Source organism: Notothenia rossii, assembly GCF_949606895.1.
Source record: "Notothenia rossii genome assembly, chromosome: 1".
NCBI classification, from domain to species: Eukaryota; Metazoa; Chordata; class Actinopteri; order Perciformes; family Nototheniidae; genus Notothenia; species Notothenia rossii.
Window position 1 is genome coordinate 58,518,067 of NC_136912.1, and position 19,141 is coordinate 58,537,207.

The following is a 19,141-nucleotide window of genomic DNA, read 5'->3' on the forward strand; positions in this document are numbered from 1 at the left end:
AGTGAAATGGCTGTGATGGTAGATTTACTGATGAAAAAAGGTGAAGCGAGAACATTGGGAGTGATAAAAGGGGACAGGGAGCGAGTGACAGTTGGGTTAAGACAGAAGTCATGTTCAATAGCAGGTAGAAACATCAAACGGGGAGTTCACAGGAAACCCATGCAACCTTGTCTTGAAGGAGGATTTTCTGTTGTGTGGAGTAGATTATATCTGTTCAAGCTGCTGACACAGCCTCATTTGCTGCCCGTAGTGTTGGAGGGGGATTAAACGATATAAACTTTAAAGCTTTAAACAATACCTTTCAAAATTAAATGGATTAAGGGAGGGATGTCTGATGGGGATTTCCCAAGGCTTTGTTAGTTTTAAACTCTACTCCTTTTAAAGAGGGTAAGAAGAAGAAGAAAAAACAGCAGTTAGAAATGTCTCAGGCATGTGACCGTTTTAATGAGGCTGCTCTCACGTTGAGGAGGGCAGTGGAGCAGATGGCTCTCATAAACATCATATCTGCTCTGTTTAGATACATGACTTCTCAACCCCCCGACACTGAGAGGAAAACAAACCCGAGCACCACCACAAGCACTACCCACTTGCCCGCTTTTGGCAAGCTGTGCCGGCTCGTCGAAATGGCACATTTCCATTTCTTGCATTACTCCTTCATAACAATATGCATGAGCTGCGCAATGGATATACATAAACTCTAATCTGTTATAAGCAGGGTCTGGGAGTAACAGATTACATGTAACGGGATTGCATAATCAGGATACAAAAAAAGCAAGCTGTATTCCCGAACAGTAACATTAATCGGAATCAAGTTTATTACCCGGTAAAAATAAAAAATGTAGCACAATGAATATATCACAATGTATGAACATGGATGTAATCAGATTACCGGTAGATTCTTTAAAAATGTGGAATACCATGTTAAAATATATTAAAAAAATTAAGAGATATATTAAAATGTTAACTGCCTGAATTTGCCATTGCCTGAATTTTTTTTTCATTTAATTTTTTTTTTTTTTAATACTTAATAATAACTTAATAATTATCTTATTGATATTTCTTTATTTTTGTATTGTTTTGCATTATATTTTTTGTGTTTATATATTTATTTTCTTCTATTTTTAAGAAACAATTTCCCAACTTACGATAAAGTATCTATCTATAATTTATTATTCAGGTAATCCAACAGTAATGGAAAGTAATCAGGTTACATTACTTTATATTTTGTTACTTAGATTACGTTACTGATAACAGTTTTTTTAATGTAACTTGTTATTGTAAAAAAAATTTTTTTTATAGTAACCCTCCCAACCCTCTTAGTATGTAGAGGGGCTGCAGCGCTGGGTATTTTGCTTTAGTGGCAGATATGTTGACTTTTATTAAATGTTATTATTACCATATAACTGAGAGCACACAGACACGAACCAAGACAGAAGTTGTTGCTATGATTAGGCAGATGCTTACCTCTCCGGTTGAGATGGGGGGAAAAAAATGAAATATATTTATATCAAACTTTGTTGCCGCAGACATGTGACCATTCAGATGAAAGGGAGTCGGTGTCAAACTGCTCTCTAAATTGAGGACGGGCTCCATGTTGCTGAGCAGACATCAGTGAGCTTGAATTTGAAGGCATGTCAAGTATCGCAGGTATTAGTATGAAATCTCTCATTATCTTTCTTTAAAACATAATATGAGTGCACCGCTGCGGGGACGGGGAGCAGCGGCCCCGTAGTCACTAATGGCAACCAAAGTGTAGTCATCTAGATCTCTATTATTAGACCTGGAGAACATCTCTTAACAGCAACTGGATCAAGTGTGTCGTCTGCAGCCTGTGATGGGGTTTATAGAGCTAGAAGTGGCTCAAATAAGCACCGCATGGGGTCAAAGAGATGACATGAATAGCAGAACAAAGAAGCAGCCAGCCTCTGACGAGAAAACGCCCAAAACTGCGCCTGTCAAAAAGTCACAAGGAATTCAGAGGGGCAACGAAAGCCTATTTATCTAACTCTATCAGGGAAAACGGACAGCCTGAGCGCAGCGGCCTTGACAGCAGTGGGATTCCCTTGTCATATCCCAAGGTCCACACACACACACACACACACACACACATAAACACACAGACGCGTGTAAGGCGATTATTCAGTGCCGCTTGTCAATTGTACCTTTTCAACCCGGATCAATGCGTGGTCTTGCACCGGGGGCCTGTATCAGCGCCAGTCATTAACATGTGAGTGGCACTCTATCAGCCCCAGATCCTAATAAATCAAAGGGTCGGCCACAGAAGAAAAGAGGCTAATATTTCCTCAATAACCCCAGAGGGACACCATGGAGAGATGCAAATTGCCTCCCAGGAGACCCCGGGGGATGTGAAGGAGAAACTCGCTGGGAGGCAAAGGGAAGCTAATGAGTATAATGCTAAATGTATACAAGGAGAGGGAGAAATCTCTCTCTATTCATACCAATTAATACAATCTTATCAATGGAGGTGTACTGTAGAAGGAGGGCCCACGTCTAACCCCGTGCCCTCCTCCCCACTTCCACCGAGCAAGCGTCTGTATTATTCAGGACGGGCCGGGCTGCGGTCATTAGCCCTGTGGGAGGCTGGGCCAGGCCTGGGGAGTTAAGGAGATTTTAAAAACCACTCACTCCTCACATCAAAACAAATCGGGGCAAATCAAAGGGGCTCAAAAATGTCCCTTCTTGAAGGGGCGAGGGAAGAGACCCGCCATTGTTATGAAAGGCTTCTTTCTGTGGCGTCAAAGAGCAAACGCATGAACAAGATAACGTTAGCTATAGCTTCATTCATCATGCTGCATTTAAGGAAATAATGATTAGCGATGATTAGAAAGTCGTGACATGAACTAATATAGATGCATGGTAGTGTTAAATGTCTAAGCATAATAAGTAGAAAATGATGGCATCAATATATTCAGTTAATTAAATTGAGCTTTACTGTGACATTCTAGCTTTCAATAGTTTTTCTCATTAACAGGTTAACAGGATGTTCTCCCAGTTTCTTGATATAAAAATAAAACCTGTTTTATTTTTTGTATTGCAGATTAAACCTGAATAAATAAAACCAACAAACACACACTGTGAAAATAATTCCCCCAAAATGTATTTTCCAAAACAGAAATCACTTAATGGGGGCAAAATGTTTTCCAACCAAAAGCTGATGTTTCATGAACCTTTTTTAAATCAAGTTATTTGGTTGTGGTAATAATGTTGGTATTTTATTATCCCCTTGAACTACAATCTGATACAATCTGATCTGTAATTGTATAAATGTATGGTCTTTTGAAGAAGCAGCAGACACTTCAATGGTAAAATAATTGGTGTGGCACTAAATCCTCCCCAGTACCAAATATCACCGACAGGCAAGAAGACGTGATGACTCATGATGTGATGACTTGTGCAGAACATAAGTTTCATTGCAATGATAAGAGACTGACACTTTCCTTTAAAAATGTAATAAGACAGAACGCAAGGATACATTAACTGGGTATTTTTGCCATGCTCCACAGCGCCCCTAGTGGTCAGTAACTCCACAGAGGACCTTTAAGTTACCTCTGAATCGATACTGCCATACATTCAAAGGAAATCGAAGAGGTTTGTATTTTAAGGAAGCATTTGAACTTCCTGAAAAGGGCAAACAAATGCTTCAAAAGCATAAAAAGAAGGAAAAAATGCCTCAATCTATCATTTTGAAGGTCATTTATCAAGGTGGAGAAATATACCTGACAGCAGGCGGATTTGTCTTCTGGAGATCACGGAGGGGACTCAAATGAAGGTTAATCACTATATAACTTTCTGCATGTCTAATCCTACACTCCAGATTTCATTGAGCATAGCTGTAAAAGCCCTCCGTCAGCATAATTATGCCTAACCTGTGCCCCGCATGCTCAAATCTTTCAAATATCACAGCCAACTCTGAGAATAAGTGGGACATTAATGAGGAAAGTGCTGAGCTCAACCTTAGAGCAGTACCACAGAAAGGGTTAGCCGCCTCTCAGCTCATGTTCAACGGAAGCTCTCTAATCCAAACCCTCAAACACAGAGCTGTTTGGACCTATGAGATGTTAAATACTGACTTCACATTCTTGCAGACTTTGGTTTATCTTGATCAGGCCTAAAATATAGCAAAAATATATTTCTAGGTAATCAAGATGTAATCATCAGGTTAGTGAAATGCAAAAAACACAACCTATATTTATCATAATAATACCTTAGAATATTCTGTATATTAACATGACTCTTTTTATCTTTGATTTACTTTCAGGTTACACTTAATTACAAAATGTAATTTTTTCGTATTATAAGCTATTCTTTGTTTTCATGCATCATTCCTTTGATTCAATTTAATGTGATTACACACTGCACACTAGCTGATGTTGCTTGTCCTTGTATCATCCCCTTGAGCGAGGGCTGAGCACATCAGTGATCATATTCTGCCCCTTAGTGGAGGAAACGGTCCATAACCCGAGTGAAACAGGATAATTGGAGGCTTGATCTGCAGAGGCTGGATTGTGGACATCTGCAGCTCCCGACTTACTGCTTCATTCAGCCTTGGACAAAAAGCAATCTCACCTGCCGGCTTCTTAAATTTAAGTAACGGAAATCTGTCTTTCCTTTCAAACAAAACCTTCTCCAAGAAAGAGTAACTCCCATGGCCCTTTAAAAAACACACTGCCACTCAATGTACATGTAAATCCAGGATTGTGAACATGAAAAACATCCCAAACTAGAAACTAAAAAAGAATGGAAATCCAAGTTTGGATTAAAATAACCTGGCTTCAAAAGCTTCTAGCTTGAGGGTTTTTATATAAATCAGACTGCACCGGAGAATCAAAACGAGAGAATGAACCCTGATCTCTACAAATTCATCCAAAAATATGTTTCTGCAAATCCCTCTCAGTAGGGCTGCCATCACATTAAGACAGGGAAAAACTGCCTTATAACTCCATCCTACTGCAGCAGCAGTGAATGTTCACCATTACGTTTCAGTAAGAGGATTTTAAGTCCATGTATTTGCACATACAGTACATGTGTAAAACAAATGTGTAATAAATCCTATTGGCAACAAGGGTCCTGGTCCTCCCTAACACAACATATGGATTCAAAATGTCATGATTTGGGGATGCAGAGCGGTTTATACAGGCTTTTCGAAACCAAATGTTTGTAAAAGTGAAGTTTTCTAAAGGTTAATTATGGTCATACATGCCATTCAATTCTGTTTGCTCTTTCTTATGTTGCGTTCACACCGGACACGATGCGAATATTCGCTTCGCTCTAATCGCTCCTATCGCATCGTTCTAAACGCTCGAGATTCACCGTGGCTGCCAGCTGTGTTTAATCGCGTCATTCAAACAAGACGCGCTGGAGAGGGAGCTACAACTACAACAAAATGAACATATTTTACCGTGATTAAATTGTAATACACGTTTCTAAATGATGCCGAAGTAACAACATACTGATACCGGTTAATAAAAACCATGAATTAATGCCTGACAAGTCTGCAGAAAAACCTTTTAAAATGCTTGTTTTCTGAATGAAGATCTGAGACCTGTACTACGAAGCTGGTTCAACCTAACCTGGATATGTTTGAGTTAACCGGTTGGCCTAATCCAAAACATACGAGCTCTCGCTAAACTGTACTACGACGCGGGTTATCAAGTGGATCGCTCAAGCCAGCCGTGTCCTATCTAGTTTGGTGCGCGTTCACATGAAAGGGGTGGTATCTGGAGCATTCGACCAATCACAAACATGGAGAAGCATACTGACAGCGCAGCGTCATACTTCCTGAATGAAAAGTCAACTATAATATTAGACATATGAAGAAGTTAAACTTTAAACATCCATGACTTAAACACTTTATCCAGGATAAAAGCCACATAGCAAGGTGAATACAGCTGGTAACAGAAAAAGTGTTTGAATGCGTAGGCTACATTAACAGGTTTATGATATCACGAGTGGATCTGACTTTAATTACATTTGTCTCAAGTGTTTCGTCAACTTAATGTGTTGCTTAAAATAATACTTCTGCATACAGTATGTGAAACTGTAAGTGTTGCACGGCCAGATACGGCTCAGCTGACTCAGATAAGGAAATATGATACATTATGATGTGATATGCCGCGGACTGTACTTAATGTTGCTGGTTACTTATGTTGTGGCAGATATTTAAGTAAGCTTTCTTAACGCTAATGTTATAATAGTCAGATTGCTTTGAAGATGGGAGGTGATATTCTATTAATGTTCACAAACTTCACGTTCACACAGTGATTTTTGCCGCCATCTTTCTTGCAACGGCAGTTTTTCTGTATTTCTTTTATCCTGTAATATGACTTGATCACTTTAAACTCCGCACACTGAGCTCTGATTGGTCAGCAGGCAGTGCTTTCACTGAGTTGAGCTCTTAGCCTGCAACCTAACCTTGTCCCGACCAGGGGGGTATACTACGAAGCAGGATTTTCGTTTAGCAAGATAACTTCTGGGATTTCCGGTACTACGAAGCTGGTTCACTTTTTTAGCGGGCTAGATCTCCATCGTGACTTATCCTGGAACCTAGTCTGTGCTCCGAAGCAGGATAGGTTCCAGGATAAGAGATCAACTCAGTGAAAGCACCACGCCTGCTGACCAATCAGAGCTCAGTGTGCGGAGGAAATACAGTTTAAACTTCCGTTGCAGGAAATTCGGCCGGCCAAAATCACCGACTGTGTGAACGTGAAAATGAATAGAATATCACCTCCCATCTTCAGAGCAATCGGACTATTATAACTATTATTATACTATTATGTTAAGAAAGCTTAATTAAATATCTGCCACAACATAAGTAACCGAATCAAAGTAACATTACGTAGCCTACAGTCCGCGGCACTGTGAGTGCAGACGTCGATGTGTCCCATTATCATTCATATCACATCATAACGTATCATATTTCCTTATCTGAATCAGCTGAGCCGTATCTGGCCGTGCAACACTCACATTGTCACATGTACAGGACTGTCTCAGAAAATTAGAATATTGTGATAAAGTTCTTTATTTTCTGTAATGCAATTAAAAAAACAAAAATGTCATACATTCTGGATTCATTACAAATCAACTGAAATATTGCAAGCCTTTTATTATTTTAATATTGCTGATTATGGCATACAGCTTAAGAAAACTCAAAAATCCTATCTCAAAAAATTAGAATAGTTCCTCAGACCAAGTAAAAAAAAAAGATTTATAACAGCAAAACACAATCAAACATTTGAAAATGTCCATTAATGCACTCAGTACTTGGTTGGGAATCCTTTTGCACGGATTACTGCATCAATGCGGCGTGGCATGGAGGCAATCAGCCTGTGGCATTGCTGAGGTGTTATGGATGCCCAGGAGGCTTCAATAGCGGCCTTTAGCTCATTAGCATTGTTGGGTCTGGTGTCTTTCAGCTTCTTCTTCACAATACCCCACATATTCTCTATGGGGTTCAGGTCAGGGGAATTTGCAGGCCAATCGAGGACAGTAATGCCATGGTCAGTACACCAGTTACTGGTGGTTTTGGCACTGTGGGCAGGTGCCAGATCATGCTGGAAAATGAATTCCTCATCTCCATAGAGCTTTTCAGCAGACGGAAGCATGTAGTGCTCTAAAATCTCTTGGTACACAGCTGCATTTACTCTGGGCTTGATGAAACACAGTGGACCAACACCAGCAGCTGACATGGCTCCCCAAACCATCGCTGACTGTGGGAACTTCACACTGGATTTCAAGCAACTTGGATTTTGCTCCTCTCCAGCCTTTCTCCAGACTCTGGCGCCTTGACTTCCAAATGAAATAAAAAACTTGCTTTCGTCTGAAAAGAGGACTTTGGACCACTGTGCAACTGTCCAGTGCTTCTTTTCCTTAGCCCAAGTCAGACGCCTCTTCCGTTGTCTTGAGTTCAGAAGTGGCTTGACCATGGGAATACGGCTATTGTAGCCCATTTCCCGGACACGTCTGTGAACAGTGACTTTTGATACCTGGACTCCAGCTTCAGTCCACTGTCTTTGAAGCTCCCCCAAATTCTGGAAGCGACTCTTCTTCACAATGCTGTTAAGGCTGCGGTCATCTCTCTTGGTTGTGCAGCGTTTCCTGCCACATTTCCCCCTTCCAACAGACTTTTTGTGGATGTGCTTTGAAACTGCACTCTGTGAACAGCTTGCTCTTTGAGAAATTTCTTTTTGTGTCTTACCCTCCTGATGGAGGGTGTCAATGACGGTCCTCTGGACAGCAGTCAGATCAGCAGTCTTCCCCATACTTGTGATTTAGTTTACTGAACCAAGCTGAGTGTTTTTCAAGGCTCAGGAAACCCTTGCAGGTGTTTCGAGTTAATTAGACGATTCAAGTGATTCGTTGAACACCCTACTAGTATACTTTTTCATGATATTCTAATATTTAGAGATAGGATATTTGAGTTTTCTTAAGCTGTATGCCATAATCAGCAATATTAAAATAATAAAAGGCTTGCAATATTTCAGTTGATTTGTAATGAATCTAGAATGTATGACATTTTTGTTTTTTTAATTGCATTACAGAAAATAAAGAACTTTATCACAATATTCTAATTTTCTGAGACAGTCCTGTATACTGTATGCAGAAGTATTATTTTAAGCAACACATTAAGTTGACGAAACACTCGAGTCAAATGTAATTAAAGTCAGATCCACTCGTGTCTTAGACGGGGCAGTGATATGATAAACCTGTTAATGTACGCATTCAAACACTTTTTCTTTTACCAGCTGTATTCACCTTGCAGGTGCAGCTATGTGGCTTTTATCATGGATAAAGTATTTAAGTCATGGATGTTTACATTTTAACTTCTTCATATTTGACAAATATTATAGTTGACTTTTCATTCAGGAAGTATGACGCTGCGCTGTCAGTACGCTTCTCCATGTTTGTGACTGGTCGAATGCTCCAGATACCACCCCTTTTATGTGAACGCGCACCTAACTAGAGGACACGGCTGGCTTGAGCAAACCAGTTGATAGCCAGCGTTGTAGGACAGTTTAGCAAGAGCGGCTTTGTTTTGGATTAAGTCAACCGGATAACTCAAAACATATCTAGGATAGGTTGAACTAGATTCGTAGTATACCCCCCAGGTTAGCCGCACAGCATAAGTTACCATGGAGATCTAGCCTGCTAAAAAGAGAACCAGCTTTGTAGGACCGGAAACCCCGAGTTTTTACTGAAGTTAGCCTGTTAAACTCAAATCCTGCTTCGTAGTACAGGCCTCGGGTCGACCAGGCTAAGTTAACGTTGTATATGCTCATTCCACACTCACAACAACGGCCTACAGACAGAAATAAACCAGCGACTGTATTCGCCATGACACAGACAGTCAGTGGTTTATACTTGTTTAACTTTTGTCCAGTTTCTTAAAAGATATGAGGAGCAGTGAGCTCAGAGTGCTAACTGCTAACAGCTAACGGCTGATGTTTTCTGGTTGAACGTCAGTGACGGCAGGCTGAGATCCTCACCGCTGATTGGCTACCGCGAGATCGCGTCACGTGAATATGACACTCGAGTTGAAAAAATTGAACTCGAGCATTTGTCGCTTCAACCCTTCAATCGCCTCAAATCGCTCCACGGAACTCACGTCCACCGCTTCATGCTTGCCGTCGGAGCGAATTCGCGTCGTCCGCGTCTCTGCATTGACTTTACATGTAATCGCGCCGCCCCCAAACATCGCATCGCGTCCGGTGTGAACACAGCATTAAGCCGTCACAGCAGGACATAAACAGCAGTCTCCTGAGGGAAAGTCTTCGTCTAACTGATGTTTAACCACCTCAACGTCTAACCACCTCAAACTCCTCTGTACGTAAACTTACGTGGACTTTGCAGAGAAATGTAGGTTCTGTAAGAATTTTGCATAATAATGTTAAATGTGTCTCATCGCACTAATGGATATGATACATGAACCCTTGATTAAAATGCACATTTATTTTATCATTTTAAGTACGATTTGGTAAGTAGCAGTTATTAAGTGCCATTACCAAAACTTTTGTCATCTTCTCCCAGTCAGAGTTCCCTCATTGTTCATAGTTAAAAAGTGTTTTACCCCGGAGCTGAATTATCTGGAATTATCCCCCTCCTACCCAAAACAAACGGCCCCAGCAAATAAAAATGAAAGAACACTTAATAGTGCAGTTTCAATGTAAACATCTGTATTTCTTTAACTGAAGTAAACTTTAGCTTGTTTCTCAGATAACCTCAGAGAGGCCGGTGATTACATATTTATGGATAAATAGAACCAAGATCAAAGAAGTTTAGATAATCCGTCTTAAAACTGGAAAAAAAGTTGAATAATGTCCCCTTCTGGCAGAGAACCAAGACGCTGAAGCATTTTCACAGCTATACAATGACATTACAGATGAATAAATGGAACCCTGATTAACATTTGAGATTTCACTATGTCTGAATGTAGTTAAAAACAATGGGGACAGTGAACGTTAGCAACTAAAAAACATATTTAACACTGGTCTCGTAGTTATAAAAAATGGTAATGCGGTAGTGCTTCCGTTTATGATTGGTGGTACAAACTTAACTCCTCCTCTTCAAAACAAATGGACCCGGGAAATAAAACTTTTAAAAATACTTAATAAATCAGTTTCATGTTAAAAATGATGTTTCCTCAATGCGGTTGGCCAGACACTAACTTTTGCTCGGCCTGTTTTTCTGATATCTTAAATTCCAGACATCATAAAATCCTTATATGAATAAAAAAACTTGATCAAAATCTGTATTAAAACTGGATTAAAATGATGTCGCCATGAAAGCTAACCATATGAAAGCCCCATTGAAACCGATGTTTTACTCTAGGTTTGAACATAAAAAAGTATATGGTTTGATGCAATAATGCAACTCAACAACATGTATTACACCGGTCTAGTCGTTTTTAGACATTTTAACGCAGACAAGTTACAAATAATACCTTTCATGATTAAATTACTATGGTACACATTCATCATGGTGACAATTTCCACATCAAAATAGGGACTTACATTTTTAGGATTGAACAAAGACTGGAGTAAACACTGGTTGGGTTTCACACCGGAGAATAATCAACAGCCAGCTTGTCACTCCCTACAACCTGCCAAGTGTAGGAGTGGAAGCACTGACACATGTAACTGACATCTCAGATTTAATTTGACTGCTAATCACACCCAGCTACAGTTTGAGAGCATTTCACACGTCGGAGCTACAGTTTCAGGTGTTAAGCCGGTAAGGAGACATACTACTGTGCCTCTGAATGCTAACACCTCTTCAGAGACGGTCACATTTTTGCTTTATGCTCTGCCATTGTGATTATAATGATGATAATACTAACAAGAACATTAGACTCCACAGACACACACATTTTTCTTTCTTTTCAATTAAAAAGCAATCAACACTCATTTTGAGTTTTCCCCGCTCAAATACTTTTAATTTCAGATCAATGGCTATTTGAATAAACATATGTCGCTCCACAGGAGGTCACCCTGTTGTGATTCCCGTCTCAATCATAAAGCTGATAATAAGAGACGATATTCTACTAACACCTGTGTTTGTCAAATTAGAGAAAGTGGATCTCAATAATGAGGCAGAATATTTAACAAGTTACATTGAAAGAAATAAGAAAAGTAATGTACTTACCAGTGAATGTTGAAGCACAGACTCCCCCTCATGGCTCCTGGAAAACTCATCTGTAACAGAGAACATGTTCTCAAACTTTAAACTGCTCACAACAGAGAACTGAAAAACATCTCAGCTTCAGTAAGATTTTGTGATCACATCTGACACACCCTGCCTAAGGAAATCTGTCCCTCCAAATGCAGACTCTGTATTAAGGTCCAAAAATAAAAGCTTGATTTTTGTTCTTGCTAAATAAATCCACACAAGTACATGAAAACATGATTATGGCAGCGTCACATAAGCGTTGTGATGATCAGAAGATCAATTGTGTTACAGGATCTTTTGTGTTCCTGTGTTTGTGTCTCCAAAAACCCAAAGGGTTAAGCAACAAATACTCAGATTATATGTTAATCATTTATTAAAAACAAATTCCTCCCTTTTTGTGGTTTAAGAAAGGAAACATAATCAACAGACTAAACAATTAAAACAATGATTGGGCACAGCCTTGGTGTTGCCACAGTATTTTACAGGATAATTGTTAGCCTAAATGTGAAGAAAAAGTCAGCACCATCAGCAAAGTTAGGGACAGCCCATTATGTTTCCTGATTATTCTTCAACTTAAAGCTCAATTTGAACATTAAATTAGGAAAATGGTTTGCCAAGGGTATTTAATTAACTTAAAATGTTTTCAATACAGAAACTGAAGCTAAGAGGATATGTTAATCGATTTCCCGCAAAACAATAATCAACAACCATTTTGAGAACGTTACATCAAAAGCAAAGCGTATGGATTTACGGAATACCTGGCGTTAAGAAAAAACAAGCATTTACTAAATAACCATGGTGTCTGGGAAATTGTGTTGGATGCAACTTTAACTATTTTCTAATGATTAAACATGAAAATAAAAGATAACACTTATATTCAGCCAAATGGGAACAGGCATATATATTATGAGTGAAAACAGAACAGCTATATGTTCATCACCAAGAGAAAACAACTTTGATATAAATTCATTTCCATGCAGAGGTTTAATGAGTCTTTCAGTGATTCAGACGGTGTGATTCTATGGATATCCGCCCTTATTTCCTCGCCTTTGATATAATTCTGCAGACCTCAATGTTCTTGGTAGATCTACCTGATTACTAAAATATCTCCCCTCTGCAGCTGTTCCTCAGCTGAGTTGCTAATTCAGGCCAGTGTTCTCACATTTAAATAGTCCCCGGTGTCTTCAGTTATAGCAGTGTAAGCAGCCGGGCAGACCAGCAGAGAACACAGAACTGTTTGCTATGCTGAGCATTCATGGACTTTAAGCATCTTGGTTAAAATATTTGACCTTGTCAAGTGACATTTAATCAATTTGTGGATAAAATGCCTCGACCGTCTGATTTATTTAGTTGAGCAGTAGAACCTACACCAGGCTGATAAGCTGCCATTGACTTCCTCCTATAGCCACGTAAGCTCTTCTTATAGACACCTGCAGGGAGTCATGGACTCACTTATGTAGGTCTACGCTTTGATTTGATAAAACCTCTATTCCTGATCTGATTACCGAGATATGAGTAATGCAACTATGCTTGTTATCTCTGCTGGCAATTAGTTGGTTCAATGATTGATGAAAATCACAAATTGCAAAAGATAAAGATGGGAGACTGAAATGTTTGGATAGAAGGACGGACGGACGGATGGATGGACAGATTGATGGATGGATGGATCATGGATGTATGAAGCGCCATTCAAAATGAAACTCTTACCAATAACTGCTGATATGTATTCACTATCACCATCCTAGGGCATCAACATGGACATGAACATGAGTTCCAACTTACCGGTACTTAATATATAAATCGTTTTTATAGTTTACAAGCACAACTGCATTTTTGAAGTAGTTTTCTTTTTCAAAATTCAAAGATTCATAGATCCAAGGTTCAAAAGCATGTCAGTGTTTCCCACAGATCTAAAATATACTTGGGGGGGTGGTGGTAGCGGGAGCGGGGGGGCGTGGTCGCTTGTTAACAGACCCTTCACGCAATGGCAGAGCGAACAGGTACAGGCAGGGCCCATAATGATAGCCCTATAGTTTAAATCTACTACCCACACGTAAACATATGGAAATGGGTTACTATTTTAAAAAAAATGGTAAATGTATTTAGGAACCTATCAATGTGATTTTAAGTGGGGGTGGACTCAAATCCTCTTGGGGGATCCGGGGGCTAGCACCCCCGGTAAAAAAAAAAGTTAAATGTTGGAGTGAAATGCATCAATCTGGTGCACTTTGAGGGGGAAATAAAGAGACTAGATCTATGGAAACACCTATATGAAACAGAACTGTATACATTTCAATAATCATAAAATCATGGCCAAAACCAATAACATCCCATTTCCAATACGAAAAACACTGAAACTTGTTTATTTATTTATTTTTGGTTCATTTATAGTTGTGAGTGTGTCTGTGCTCCTGAATCAGCCTCTCCTCTCCCCCCTCTCCTATTTGAGGCAGCAGCAAAGACTAGTTTTAGCTCTCAACAAGTTTTAAAAGTGTATCTTGCCTTTTTTCACCTAGTTAACTTTTTATTTATTTATTCATGCATATTTGACTAATCACTACCCTCTCAAATGGAAATATGTCTTTACATAAATGGTGAACAAACCGTTTGAGACCCACTAAGAACTTACACTAACAATCTAAACACTCAGAGAGTCCTTTACCTCACCTGAGCTGAGGTTATCCCGAGCTTGAATGACACACAGAGACCAATCAAGGGCTTTGATTTATGATCTGTATGACAGTGGCCATGTTGGCAGGCCACATCATAGACAGCCAGTCACCCTGTGTGAGGCAGGCCACATCATGTAGACGGCCAGTCACCCTGTGTGAGGCAGGCCACTTAACAGGCCAGGCCATCGAGAAACCCCCCGGTCCTCCCGATGGCCAGTCTGGGATTGGGTACTGGAGGCGTAGAGTGAGGGATCATTATCCACAAGTCACGGACAAAAAAAACAAAAAAACCTAAACAGGTCGCGAAATATACTTGGGCGGCCGTTACTATACCTGGGCGGCCCGCCCAAGTATAGTCTATGTGTGGGAAACCCTGCATGTACAGTAGTTACAATGTAGAAATGGCAATGATAAAGTCCCAAGCTCCTCCAACATTGCAACAGTTATATAGGACATAAAACAACAAAACAAATACAAATACTTTGTGATCAGGTTGACTAATTGCATGACCTATTGACCTGTCAGTAAACCATGCCAGTGTTGTCTTTTGCTATGGAAATGGAGGTCATTAGTGAGGAAAGCCATCCTGAGCAAACAATCCGGACACCAAAGTACATAGGAGCATTGTGCGGAAGTATTTTAGTTTCACAACTCAGATGGCAAAATAACTAACAAAGATAAGGCTTTGGTCAACTTTGTACAAAGCAGTGGTCTGACTACAATGACAACACATCTGCAGTCTCACCCGCTAGCTTGCCAGCAAAGTGAGGTAGCAGAGGCACCATAGACCAGCGGAGCAACGACAACCTTATCTGTTTGCCTAACATTCTGCTCTGAGAAAATGACTGTGGGCGTACCTGTGTTTTAACTTGACAACAGTTCTACCAGATGCTCTCTGGCTGTTTCGTTACTGGTAAGGCTAAAATATTTTAACAAGCTATCAATCGAAAAGTCTTCCATGTGTTAATTAAAAACGATCAACGTGTTATTTCTGCAACTGCAGAGAAACAAGTTTTGTTCATGTTTGAAATGCTTTTTCTCTGTTGCTTGCAGGCTTGACATTGCTATCATAAACAGCAGCTTCGTGTGAAGGGACATGCTTGGGCTTTTGATAATTTAGTCGCTTTGACCTGCAATACATTTTTTTTAAATAAATCTAAAGAATTACACCAATGTTGCGACAAATCTGTCTGGTTAAACCTATAGCCATCCCTCATTCACTATAGCCTACTCCCTGTGCATAGACTCACTGATTAACTTTATAATTACAGTGAACTTTCTGATCAAACCTATTTGCATCATTACTGAACGTTATATTAGGCTTTTACACAAAATAATGTTTTTATTCTATAAAATACAACACACATTGCATTGTGGGAGTTGTTGTGGAAAGTCGAAAAATAGATAGGAGAAAGTGTACATCTGTGATGAATCTGTGAGGGTATTCCACACACAAAGAAAAGGGAGGAAGGTAAATATTGTCTTTATTTTTATGCTTGCTTGGTCTACTTATCATTTAAGAACTTCAATATGTATGTTTTGAATCAAGGCTGCTTACATGAGCTTAGGTGCTGTCATGTTTTGCTGTAGCTCTGCAGTAATAATGTTGGCAATGCTATCTCAACTTGACATGCAGTTTGCTTTGCCACTGACCTTACTTTTTTGTAATTTCCATACAACTACATCACTCTGTTTCTATAGGGCCATTTATAGTCAGAGATTTAAAACTTGATACACCCAGTTTATCATGCAGCTCTACATCAATGCTTTGCATATCCTACAAAAATATCAAAGTAACAACCAAGTTTATCTCGTTTGACTCCAAAGAAACCCGGCTTGTGTCCACAAACTGTTTGTCCTTTAGTACAAACTGAAACAACTTAGCTAGATAGCAAAGAGCTGGCTCTGTTAGCACTTAGCAGTGACTTTATTTTTGACAGGCTCTGCGACAGTCAGCTAGCTGCTCTGCCCACAGGCTGAGCCTCAGAGACACAACTGAAACAGCGGCATATTGGAGAAACACTTTGTGTAGCAATATCGAACAGATAGAAGTTGAGGTAAACTAGCTCCCAGGTGTTGGTCACTGCAGTGTTTGAATGCCTTCACATCGACCCACGACAGAGACAGCGACACACGGCAGACTAATGACCGTACTTGAATACAATGTATCCCCGCGCACATCAGAAGTTCCGAAAGGCTGTATCACCTACCTCAGGACGAAGACGGCTGTCCTCAGGTTTGTCATTGCACCTGACCCAGTTACTTGGCTCTCCACTCTGTTACACTGTCGCCATTTTGCTTTAAAATCACGCAGGTTGCACTCTGGTCCAGAGGAGAGGGATGTTCAGCAGGAGGTAGAGGGAAAACGTCACCCAAACTGCTCACTCCGAAAAAGCTTCATGTCCACTTTAGTTTCCCGACATTCAAACTTAAAACAGCTCACCATAATGACGTTACTACTTAACTAAAGCGACACATGGCAGCGGCGCCATATTTTGAAAATGGTTGGGAACAGATGTGACAACACAATTTATTTGAGTCAGTTTCATGACCTTGAAATGCATCCTGATATCAAATCAATTTAGCCTACAACCTACGTTTTCGTTCAGAGATACACAGACTTATAATGGACTCACTATCAAATGAGATATAAAATAGGAATATTTTATATATAATAATTGTGTAAATTACTTATTCTCAACCAGGGCTAGCATACTTGCATCCCAGGGGGTGGGCTACTTTTGCAGTTGACATGGAATATTTGGGATGAGCTCAACTGCATTCAAGCTAAATTGAAAAAACTAATTGAATAAATACAGAAAAAAATCACAAATTATTGGCAAGGGTTAAAAATAGCTAAAAGTAGTTGATAAATGGTTAGATAATTAGATAGCCAAAAAGTGTGAGTTGGTAAGATAATCTTTGCTAAACTTAAAGGCTTAATGTCTGAAATAGCTAACATGTATGCATTAATTGTTGACTGAGTTAGCTAAAAGTAATGGATACATAGTTGAATTTACCACTCTGAGCTCGTCTTTTTATGAATGAGAATGTGACCACATTCTCAATATTGCCATTCAATGTTATGAGAAAGTATTTTCACAATATTCACTTTTATTTCATTAATGAAGGGTAAACTGCTTTCAAATGAACATGTTGGAAACACGGAGGGTGATATTGTTGAATAGTCTTGACACTCTTCATTTGAAATGGCTGTGTCTGTCGTAACTGTGTCATCCACAGTGTAACTTGGACAGAAGGGATTACATGTGTCTTCTGTGACCATTAACTGAATTTCAAAATGGTTGTATAACTGGTTAAAAAAGAAAGAATGTGTGACTGTTGTATATTTAATGTTGAACTGCTCTTGTACAAGAAAAGCAGTGAGCTTTAACCCTCGTTTAAATTGTCGGATAATGATGCAGAATGCATGCTGGAAATACATTATTAATACTGTCACACGTTTTTTTTCTTTCTGGCCCAAGTGTGATTTTCATGATTCCGCAGAAGACCATCAGACCATTTAAACCTCATCAGTCATTAAAAATGCAGTATCATGTTTAGTAGAACAGGTGTTATTTATTACAATTATTTCTTTTTTACTTTAAACTTCAATGCAGGTTTTTATTTATTTGTACCTGCTGTTCATTGATAACATAACTTTTGCCATAATCAATATGTAAAACATTTTGTAAATGTATTTTTTTCTGATTACCGTGAAGGAAACAAATTATCAATTTTTTTTTTAATGTTGACATATGTGTCATTGAACTATGCAGGAACCCAAGCTTTAAGCATGGTTCACTTTATATCTGATTGTCCCAGCGATACATTGCATTGCGCTATATTGTCCCTTTAAATTGGCCATAACTTTGCTTTAGGTCCACATATGCATTATATGCTTCTACAGAGATATATCCTGTATCCAATGACGTAAAAGCAAATATCCAAACACATGTATTTATTGTTTATAATAGTACAGAACATCTTTGCTCTGTGCTTTGAGGAAACAGTGTGTGGTGTCTGGAGTGGTTGATTGGATTGCTAATTATCATATTCATAAACATATGAAACATTGATTGGATTAAGCAAACAACTAACAAATCTTTGAATGTACATTGCTCCAGTGACTGCTATTATCAACAAGAAGTAGTCTGCAGACAACAAAAATGTATCCAGATCGGTTGAATATTTATAGAGTGGGCAAAAATATGACTTATTTATTTTAGCTAAATTATTTAATGTGTAGAATGCAGATCATTAATATTGATATATTGAGAAACTGTAAGACATAAATATTTGTGCATACATATTTATCTACTCCATGCCAGTGTGCATTAGCTCTGGGTTTAGCTGCTTATTCAACAGAGATGTGTTTCGTTCAAGGCTATTTCCAAGTCACTTACTGTATTTGTGCTTGCCTCTCTGTGATCTGAGGTTATCAGCGTACCCACCCATACAGCAAACAACACAAAGTGATTCCGAGGAGTGCGTTTTCTTTTTGTGTGAGATATAGGGATTGACACAAGCCTTCTGTTTTCAGAGCATGAAGTAATTATTTTAATGGCCTGCCAACTGTGCACTCCAAAGTTTGATTTTGCTCTGCAAAATGAGAGCAAAAAAAAAAAGATCTCTAACAATTTATTATGCTGTTTGTGCCTCGCTTCACTAGTTATCGTCTGCAATTTATTTCCTACCTTGGGGTACTGCAAGCCATTTTTCTCCATTTTCAGTGGCTCACTTTTTTTTTCTTGATCCTGCATGCTGCTGACTAAACTCCTGCCTCC

At 39.2% G+C, this 19,141-nt stretch overlaps 1 protein-coding gene across 6 annotated transcripts in view; it reads right to left on the reverse strand.

Annotated features, from left to right (window-relative positions):
• znf644b (zinc finger protein 644b) overlaps positions 1 to 16,834 on the reverse strand; it is a 33,895-nt gene extending 17,061 nt beyond the window's left edge. For 3 of the 6 annotated variants that reach the window (XR_013803246.1, XM_079654239.1, XM_079654238.1), the window contains exons 1-2: positions 16,565 to 16,833; positions 11,659 to 11,708 (exon numbers count right to left, since the gene is read on the reverse strand). The gene's annotated coding sequence lies outside the window, so the exon portion shown is untranslated. Of the gene's footprint in view, positions 1 to 11,027; positions 11,117 to 11,658; positions 11,709 to 16,564 lie in introns of all 6 variants that reach the window. The other 3 variants (XR_013803247.1, XM_079654240.1, XM_079654241.1) reach the window with 2 other exon arrangements.
• Positions 16,835 to 19,141: the final 2,307 nt, after the last annotated feature.